This window comes from Rissa tridactyla, chromosome 13, assembly GCF_028500815.1.
Source record: "Rissa tridactyla isolate bRisTri1 chromosome 13, bRisTri1.patW.cur.20221130, whole genome shotgun sequence".
NCBI lineage: Eukaryota > Metazoa > Chordata > Aves > Charadriiformes > Laridae > Rissa > Rissa tridactyla.
The window spans coordinates 11,862,569-11,873,039 of record NC_071478.1 but is presented as its reverse complement, the minus strand read 5'-3'; the positions used below and the strand labels follow the sequence as shown (position 1 = coordinate 11,873,039).

The 10,471-nt window shown below is 39.5% G+C and overlaps 1 protein-coding gene across 1 annotated transcript in view; it reads left to right on the top strand.

The window, feature by feature from the left end:
• Window positions 1–7,987: 7,987 nt before the first annotated feature.
• The window catches only part of SLC5A1 (solute carrier family 5 member 1), a 34,376-nt gene continuing 31,892 nt past the window's right edge, over window positions 7,988–10,471 (top strand). The window contains exon 1 of the mRNA XM_054219930.1: window positions 7,988–8,041. The gene's annotated coding sequence lies outside the window, so the exon portion shown is untranslated. The remainder of the gene's footprint in view (window positions 8,042–10,471) is intronic.

Here is a 10,471-nt window from a genome sequence, read left to right as displayed (position 1 = left end):
GGAAACATAAGCCATTAAACCCTAGAAACATAATTCATAAGAAACAAATATTAGCTAGTAACATCTACTTTCTCCATTAGTGCTGTGAAACCTACATGAAATAGCCTTGCAGTCTCCTAGCTAATGGAAATGACATAACTGGAGAATGAAAAGGTGAAAAAAGGAATTACAATTCACTGAGCTCTTAGTGTGGCCAACGTAATGAGATTGCAGGACTGGGTATGTCTTCTTCTCTTGTGTTGATATCCACTGAGCACCTGTTTATCCTACTCATGTTACTGTGTATTATAAATTACAGTCAAGGCGAGCCTTTGCCAAGCAAAGCAAGAACAGACCTATTTTTTCCAAGAGATCTATTTGTAATATGAAAATAAAATCTAGGAATGGGAAAAGGGAATGGTGAAGTATTTTTATTAGTGTAAGTGTTACTCCCTTAGTCATTTTAAATTTGACTTCTCTGGATAGAATATGTGTATTCCGTTATAATTAGCTAACTCTCAATGAGGTTAACACAAAATGTGGTTATAGATAGATTATTTTTTTTTTTATTTTTGTGTCTTGGTCAAGACTCGGTCTCAGTTTGCTCTGAAAATCTAGAATCTTTTTACTTCCTCTTCAACCTTCTCTTTCTAGTAATTACATTGGACTCATTACTTTTTTTTCATATTGATAGTGCAAAACACCTGGAAACTTCCTGCGAAGGACCTATTGCAGTTACATAGGCCAATCTGTGCCAAACTTCCACTGTGCTTGTGTTCTAGCAAATATTTCTAGGAAAAACTGAGGAGGGAAGGGAATTTGGTTCAATTTTTGACTGGTCTAAGCAGTTGCCACTCCCAAGTGCGATCCAGGACCCCAGATAGTCAGGACCCCGTGGCTGGCCTATGCTGTTGATACGTTGTGGTCACCTTTGTTCAGCTTTGGGATCAAGAAGTTAGAGGGAAGGCAAAGTCATTATGGCCTTTTATTCTCAGCTGTTCCACTGATCATTTTGAATGATCGTTGAGAGCAGAATGAATGTTGCTCTCTGGAAAAAGAAGTGCTGATTTTGCCATAGTGGGATAAGACTAATGAAATACTGAGATGTGTAAACTCAGGCTCCAAGTCACCTACCAACAGTTTAGAGTAATAACTCAATTGCAGTCAATTGGTGAAGTCCATTGTCAGCTGGGCTCAGACTTCATTCGGGCACCAACTCCAGAGAGAGGTCTATGTAAGAACTGAACAAATAGTGATTAAGAGCTTCCAGACTTTGCCCCCACAGCAGTAATATAGTTTCAGTGAGCTCACATACTGTTTCTGTTCTGATAAGTCACAATGAAGTAGTGGCACTGAAGTAGACTGCTTTCTCCAGGGTTTTATGGGACTTTTCCTGATAGCAATCTCAAGGATTTGGCAGTAAGTGAAGTACTAAGAAATTAGTATATGACACTGTTGACCTTTTTAGTGGCATAACTGTGAGAATGTGCATCAAAACTCTGGTCTCCGACAGTATACCTGAATGCAGAGATGAGCTTTGCAAACAGCCTTCTGTAGCAAGGTGGACTTTGAAGAACAGGAAACATGTCAGAGATGTCCACATAACATAATTTAGTTTGAAATGGGCCTCCAGAGACCATGTAGGGCAGGGTTAACTTCAAAGTTAGACCACATTGCTCAGGGCCTTGTCCAATTAGGTTTGAAAACCTCCAACAACAGAGACTTCTCAGTCTTTCTGGGCTTAGCCACTTACAATGATCTCCCCCCACCTGTATCCAGTCACAATTTCTCCTGCTGCAATTTGTGACCATTTCTTCTTGTCCTTTCACTGTGTACCTCTGAGAAGAGTGTCTCTGTCTTCCATGTAATTGCTCTTTAGATATTTGACAATAGCAGTTGAATTCCTCTCCCAAACCCTCTCTCCTTGAGGCTAAACAAACCCAGTCCCTCAGCCTCCCCTCATGCGTTGTGTGGTCCAGGCACTTACTACTTTAATGACCTTTCACTGTGCTCTCTCTAGTTTATCAACGTCACTTTGTTGCTGAAAGGCCCAAACTGGATGTGGTGTTCGAGGTGCTGCCTCACGAGTACAAAGCAGGGTTCACTTCCATCAGCCTCTTGCCTGTGCTCTTGCCGGTGCAGCCCTGTACGCACTTAGCCTTCACCATCGCAAGAAAACGTTGCCATTGCTGCTTTATGTCGAGTTTGCTTTCCACCAGTGCCCTCTCGCCTGTTTCATGGACTTATTCTGTCCCAGGCACAGAACTTGTATTTGTCCATGCTGAATTTCACCAGGTTCTTGCTGGCCCATTCCTGTAGCTTGTTGAGGTCTCTCTGAATGGCAGCCCTCACCTCCATTGTGTGAATTGGTCTCTTGCATTTCATGTCATCTGTGAACTTGATGAAGGTGCGTTCTGTCTTATTGTCAAGGTCCAGGTCATTGATGAAGATATTAAACAGTATTGAACCTGATATGACTTGTAACCAGCTTTCAGTTGGACTTTGAACCATTGACCTTTGAGCCTGATGGTGCTGCCACCTTTTAAGCTCACTCATCCAGTCAATATCTTGCCAGTGTGGGTACAATGATGCTGTGGGAGACCATGCCAAAAGCCTGCTACTCCATGCCCACAGAACCGGTTATTTTATTGTAGAAGGCAGTCAGGTTTAGCAGGCAAAATCTTCCCTTGGTAAATCTGTGACAGCTGTCCCAGTCACCTTTTATGTCCCTTGTGCGCCTGGAAATGACTTCTGGGAGGACTTGTTCCTCTTCAAATAAGGAAAATTCCTATGTTTTACAATGTGCTCCTAGCCAATTTCAGTAGCAGAAATTAAAGCTACAGCAGCAAGTTGGTCAAAGGCTTAGAAAATTCTGCCTTGGTATTGTAAGAAAGAATTACCCCTCTTGCAAGTTTGATCCGTGGCAAGGCCTGGATCACAAGCAGCTCAAGTTGGATGTGGCTCAGGCATGTGGACACGATCTCCTGGCTCTATGTGTCTGGCAGAGCAGAGGTGCTGTATTTGTGCTGGCTGGTAGCACAGTGCACAAAAGGATGTTCTCAAGTCTCCCGTGTCCGGATATCCATGTGTTTTCCTCTATAAAGAAAGAAACCGGGGCACATTATATAATGTGGAAGTTTGTGGAGAATTATATTCTTTGAGATTAGCTTCTTCCAGGTTCAATGTCAGGGAAAATGCTGGGCTACTGTGAGGACACTTGTGCTTCACGAGTGCCTGGATACTGTGCCATTTTTGATCTACCACTCAAACACCATTTGCCAGGCTGTAGCAAGAATCAGCCTGAAACTGCCTAGCAGCTGTCCTACAAGATGCTCTTTTCCTCTGAAAGCTAGCAATGGAGATGCTTGCAGACTCCCTTTGCTGAGAACGCAAGTTCCTGCTCATTGCAGAATACATCTAATGGAAAAAAAAGGCAGAAGGGGAGGTGCAACAGATGGGAAAGCTGGACCTTTTTTCAGATGCTGACAAGACATGCGACTCAAGCCTGAAGGGCTTCAATTTGTCAGTCTAAACAGTGTCTTGGTCTGACAGGAGCATCCAGAGTACAGGATTGTTCTGCAAATGTACAGAAACTACCAGTGGAAGCAGGATTTTGGAATGCATGTTACTGGGTGGGAAGCCCAGTGCTCACTTGGCAAAGCAGCAACCAGCATGATAGAGCAGCACCGAGCAGGGAGAAGGAGAGCCTTGGAACCCGGGACTGCCATTGCTCTATCTTCAGGCGATTTGGGACTTGAATCCTGCCATCACAATCTGGGAGGTGGCACCAGCCATGTGGAAGTTTCTCGGCCTGTTGATGCACAAGTACTAGTAGCAGGCTTCCTTTGTGTAGCTGTAGGAAGTTAGCTTTACTGTTGTCACCTCTGACAATGAAAATTGTCCCCTCCTATCCACAAAATGTTGAACAAGTATGTCTTGATGGATTTTATTTAGCAGTGATTTGCTCCGAAGGGTCACCTCAGTTCTGACATGGCCTAAGGCACCCTATGTTCAGGTTCACTGAAGCGTCTGATCATGATGAAGAGAGTCTTCCATGGTAAAATGAGTCTCCTTTCTGTTATTGTCAGTTGTTGGACTCTTAAGGAATCATTAACAAGTAGTAAAATAATAGCCACTCTTAATCAGTTTGGTGGGCTGTGATCGTAAAAGTGTGATTAGTATTCTCTACCCATTGTGATCTCTGAGAAGGGTACGTTTTAAGTACTATTTCAGTCAGGTGAGGTCATTTCTAATGAATGAACGTGTAAAACCAGCTTTTTGTGTGTTTCCTAGTTTGGAGCCTCAGCTTTCTTGTAGAAACTCCTATTACTGATATGCAGGAACTCTTAAAATTTTCGTAAGTGGCAATATAGTATAAAAATGAATGTTTCTAGATGTGGAAAGAATTCCGACAAGTTACAAATCTACTTTTCCAGCAAACATCCATGTTTATTCGCACACATGCTGTTTCTCCTGGAAACCAAACCTAATGTGTATAGTCTTCAAAATCCTTTTTTTTTTTTTTTCTAATAAATGTGTGGTTTGCTTACTCTCTAAAGTATTCAGATCAAATTTTATCTGTGAGCAAGAATGGAAACTCAAACTCTAATTGTCCCTGTGGGCTACACCCAGAGTGTTGTCCTGGAATGTGAATCTCTCATTCTATCTGTGATCTTTGCATGATGTTCCCAAAGCATTTGCACTTCTTTTGCATGAGCTTAAAGGAGGATCACTGACATTTGAGGAGTTAGAAGAGATTTTTGCTATTCTGGGTCTAATCTGTAAGAGTAGATCGTGAGCTTGTATTCCAGTGTTATGTAGTCCCTCTGGACGTGATCTGTTTGGATGGCAATGGAAGCTACATTCTTACCTGGGGTGACTTCAGTACTCAACCTGATCTACATAGGTAAGTCTTACAGTCCTCAACGGAGTTTCCAGTAAGCAACGTCCTGATGATATGATACTTCTTAACTGACACCGAAAAACATGTTCCAAATTTTACACACCCTTCTTAAACACAGTGTACTACACTTTGCAGCTGCGCCTGAATCACAAAAGTTCCACACCTGAAGTATTGTGAAAGTTAAAGGGTAATGTAAAGCTAACCGCCTTCTCTTGCTGTAAGCATGTATAGAGGATATGTCATCAACGCATAACTTCCTTGCCCAGTTACCACACAGTTCACATTAACAATCTTTAGTATATCCCAGGCTATAAAAAGCTATATTAAATGGTCCTTATCTCTGATAGATTAGCACATATGGATTTTACATACTGCATTAGTGTAGCAAGCTTGTGGAGAAAAGGCACAGAAGTTATTACTGCAAGTATAAGTAATAGAATAAGTACAGCTGCTGAATAAGTTGGATTTAGCTATGACCTATTCTATGTACCCATTACAGGTCATGCTGGGCTTTCCAGCAGTTAAATGGGCTGTCAAAAGACATCAAAGCCCATAGGAGTTTTTTTCTTTCAGCAGTGTTACTTGGAATATAGGTGAAGTCTTGCTGGTAAAAGCATTTTTTTATCAGACTCTTATCAATTTCCCACTCCTAAATGCTAGTAGTATCCTTCTCTGGCTTTAAAAAAGAAGACTGGAGATTTCGAATCTCCATGGAACCCATATGACAACTTTTATGTTGGTTGGTTTTTTTTTTTTTTGGAGCGAGCGAGGGAAAAGGGAAAAGCATTCCAGGAGTTTTTCTCCCCTCATTTCAATATTGGCGTAATTTTCTTCTGTATAGTCGTATTAGTGTTTCCACTTAACACTGTTGAACTGAATAATTTGGTATACGATACTAAATGGGTATTCTAGATTTCAGCTACAGATTGTGCAGTGGCTTGGATGAATGAAAAATATTACTCTAATGACTGTTGTTGGTAGAAATGTCATTTTTTTTATCAAATCTTGAAGCAAGAGCCTGACACCATTGAAGAGAAAGAAAGAAGGATACAATGCTGATTGTTCAGTTACATTATGCTAATCCTGGGATGCCTGTTTCAGGAATGCACAGAACAGCTCCGGGAGGTTTTCTCCCTGAAGAAGATTTCTGATGGAGAACATCCATAACTGAGTATCACTTTCATCCTCTGTATTCTCTACATTCTGTATCGGTTTGGGGAATACCTGCTCATCCAGTTAGTCAGGCTTTTGGGTGTTTTGAGTTGTCAGATAACAGGAAAGATATGGCTTTTGAAGCCGGTGTATTCCTAAATATTTTCCTTCTTGTGCCCGAGTAGTGCATTCTTAGGTGGTAATTGGCCTCTCTGTTCCCTTTAACAAAGAAGGCCGCAAGTGTTGATAACATTGGCAATGCTAATGTCTTCTTGCCTGTTGCCTCTGCTTTAAGCACTGTTGCAAATTAAAAGCGCTCTGAGCAGTTTTGAACGTGATGTCTAAAACATCAGCAACCTGTCGATCTGAGGGATTTAACTGTCAAAATTGGGAGAGCTGATTTGTTTTAGCAAGAGCTATAGACATTTTGAAGAGTTTCCTTACTGTAAAGAGACTATTATGTTTAATTATCAGTTTGTTTGTCTTTCTAGTTAAGCTCCTTACATCACAGTGTGAGGAAACAAATTTCATAGCACCTGTAAAGATCAAGCCAGGGTTTTTTTTTAGTGTGCCAGTGTCATGAAACACTCATCTAAAAATGTATGCGACCAGCTTATGCCTCAGTCAAAATCCCGGAAATACCCACACCCATCAGTATGTCATCTTTTCATCACGCACTGACGTTTTGATGTGCACGGGAAAATCCTCACATTGATACATACATTACGTTTACTGGTAAACATATACATCACAAACGGAAATAACACAGATCTAATGTATAAAACTATTGATCTGTGAAGTCCACGAACTAAAATTCCTTCTAGAAATGTTCAACTTGCTACAAAAGAACAATTAAAATCTGTCCAAAGACTGCATGACACTGATTATGGGGGAGACTTAAATGGTGGATGTCTATTATTAAATTCATTCTATAAATCTTCACATCTATTTTGGCAGTGCAAATAAAATTATAAAATTCATGTCTATTGAGCTTTCAGTTTTATCGGTCACAAAGTTTTGCTGTGGCTGACACAGCACGATATCAGAAGGTTTTGTGAAGTATTTTAAACAGAATGTATGTAGCTACTTGAATTTGATTGTTTACCAGACTAGCTATAAAACCCATGACCAGATCTTCCTTTGATCAGATATGTACAGTCATTAAAATTATGATTGGAATAAAAAGAATATGCTATCGAGCCCATGTGTTGTGAAGCAATAATCTAAATCAAAGCTTTGAATATGAATGAGTGACAACTTTGTTACAGCCTCTGAGCTATTTAACTTCTGCTACGCTTAGCCAGGAGACTCTGGTGCCATTCTGGATTATAGTTTAACTGACGTTTTAAGTTCTGATTTCCACAGAACTTAGAAATCGAGGGATGGGCCTTCCAAAAAGGAAGGGCATGGTTGCCTTGGAACTGTCTCATTGGTTCACTCTAGCAGTCAATGCAATGTTCCTCCCATTCGCCTTGTCCGAGGACTTCAACTAGAGGTGCAAGAATCTTGAGATCTGATGTACAGTTACGATGATTCCTGTGATCATTGCGTTTTATGAAGTTTTCAAGTTCTGTCCCTGTCTTGCCCTCAATGATTACTAAAGTAAGAAACAATGTCATTAGTTTATATCCCATGTTCCTTTAGTTCAGGATACACAGCTCATGGCTAGACTGCCTTTGATATCTGCTAGGAAAGCTTACAGCCTTTCTTAGGTACCCAGCCAGGCTAGTGTTTCATCCTGGAAACAGATGCAGGGAACTGCCTTAATGTCAAGAGTAGTAGTTTTGTAATAACTTCAGTAGTTAGCTTTAAGTTGATTTAAAAGATTGAAACTACAGAACGAGTACTTTTTGGTATTGAGATTTTATAAGTTGGCAGATCAATAAGATCTCACTTTAGAAGGGAGCTCCATTTCATGCGAAAATAACACTTGCATCCTTTATTCTGTTCTAGATTCTGTCAGAACTCAAAGTCTGACCAGAAGACACTTCTGCACAAATGTAGCTGGTAATTTATCAATATTTTTTGCTTTAAGATAATATTAGTATATTTTTTTATATTCTTCATGTTCATTATTTCCTTTTCTTTTTTTTTTTTCCCCCAACAGTAATCTGTGCATGATCTTTTTTTGTTGTTGGTTGGAATTTTGTTTGTTTGTTTGTTAGCTTTTCCGTCCCCCTAGTAGGGAAGTGTTTCCAGGTAATTCTTTTCACTTTTATCCTGAGCAGGGATTCCTATGTTTCACTGTTCCTGATCAATTTTTTGCTCCAATAGCTAAAAAGCGTTTGTACCAAATGCAAATACTATCTCTTTCACGCCAGATTCCTTAAAGAATGTTTCCCCTGGGAAACATCCCCTTCAACAATGTTTTCCATTCTTACTGGTTTTCCAGGAGCTTCATATTGTATTTTGTACAGTATTCATACTTTATCCTCATTTAATTTTCCAACCAAACACTGTGCAAACAAGAGGCTTCACTGAAGAGCCCCTGGGACCCTGTAGAGGAAATTTGACATATATATTAGGCTATTATATTAGGAGATTATGATCTTTTCCCTCCTCCACTTTCATTTCTTTAATCAAATTAACTGTCAAATACTACTACTACTACAAATTTGTTGCTGCTTATTGCAGTAGGGCAATCAAAACATATCCATGAGGGCTGAGGCTGTCTGTTGTTCAAGAGTGATTATGTTTCTTTCGAGCAAAATAGAGTATGAGCATCTAGGCTTTTCATTAGGTCACCTGAAAAACTGGAGAATTATTTCAGTGGCATCAGCAGCTCATGTCCTCTTCGTTTCTCCCCTGTATTTTATGCAGGGGAGATATTATTTTGCCTAAAGTATCTCTGAAACATGAGTGGCAAAAATATTTGTGAGAATTGTGATCATGATTATGCAGCCACTCTGGATAATTCCTTCTATTATTTAATTTTAGCTAGAGTAGAAGTGGCAAATCAGCATGTATTGACCTCTAAAAAATGTTTTCCTGGAAACATTGTTATAGGGCAAAGGTAGGACGCTCCCAAGAAGGGAGCAAGCCTCTAACATATACAAAATATGACGGATTAAATCATGAAGATAATAAATGTGTTGTGTGCTATATAGTCTATGAGGAGATAATAATACTTCTGTTTTAATAAGAATGCTACTCAATTAAGAAGTTTATTATGGGGAACAATCTTGCCCCACTGTCAGGTGGCTAAATCTGTTGACAATGTGCATTGGTTTGGGGGAGTATTATTTAATCTGCTATTCAATTTTATTAGTTCCAATGGAAATATCAAAGCCACGTCTTGCCATTAATCCTCCCCCATTAATCTCCTGAATTATAAGAAGGAATAAAACATTATTAAAACAAAAATAAATTCAAGTTACCCTATTTGCTGTCTTAGGCTATCTTGTAGGAAGAGAACCGTCCTTGGACTGTTGTTTTTATAACATTGACAATGCTTAGATACTGCAGGGCTGGGCACACTTGGTGATCACACAGAGATAATTTAATCAGTTGCTGAAGAACTGAATAGATTTACTTGCTTCATTTCTGTTGGCCTATCTGCATATAAACCTGTTTTTACGTCCTCTGATACTTTTCCTTCATAGAGTTACTAATTAGAAAATTTGTCTAGAAATAGTGTTTATTTTTCTGATCCTCTAAGTGAATAAGAATAGAATGACCTCGCTGTCTTTCTGATAACCTCTCAGGAAGGCACCTGTTTTCCTATCAACTCTTTCTTCTAGCTACATCATACCTCCTGGAGTTTGGATTTGTTTTTCCTTTTAGGAATTCCTCTTCTATGGATTCCACTTTTTAGCTTCCAATATTTTTGTCATCCTTCTGTGACTAATTCTTCTAATCAGACCCAAGTTTTTCTCACTTAAGCAAGATTGCACAAAGAGAAAAAGGACTCATGGCATCAAAAAAAAGGTGCTAAATAATCCTATAGTCTCCTATTGTAACTGCCATCCTCTATTGTAAGGACCATCTTTTGAAAACTTTGCTGAGAACCTTTTAATTTCTATTTTGTCCACTTGTAAGTATGATCTCTTTTCTCACAGAGTTCATACTCTGTGCTAGGAAACCAGCAAAGGAGGCGAAAGACTTTACTAAAGTAGCATGTAGCCTTATGCACATAGAATAACTGCAAATTTTTGTCTGGTTTTGTCCTTTATTCATTGTACAAAGGATCCTGTGTGTAAACTAGCATTTCTGAAGAACATCCCCAAAAGAAATCTGCTGGCTTTATAAAGAAATCTGGAGGAATGTCAGAGAAAAGGTTAGAGGAGTTCCTGTGTGGGAGGTAGTTTGCATACTAATGCATCTTTCTCTTTTTTTGTAGTTTGTTTGTCTTACTATTTGTTTTATCATTTGCCATCTTCAGGGGGAAAACTTACAAGTTTTTAAGAGACTGGGCTAAGTGGCAGCAAGGGCTATAAT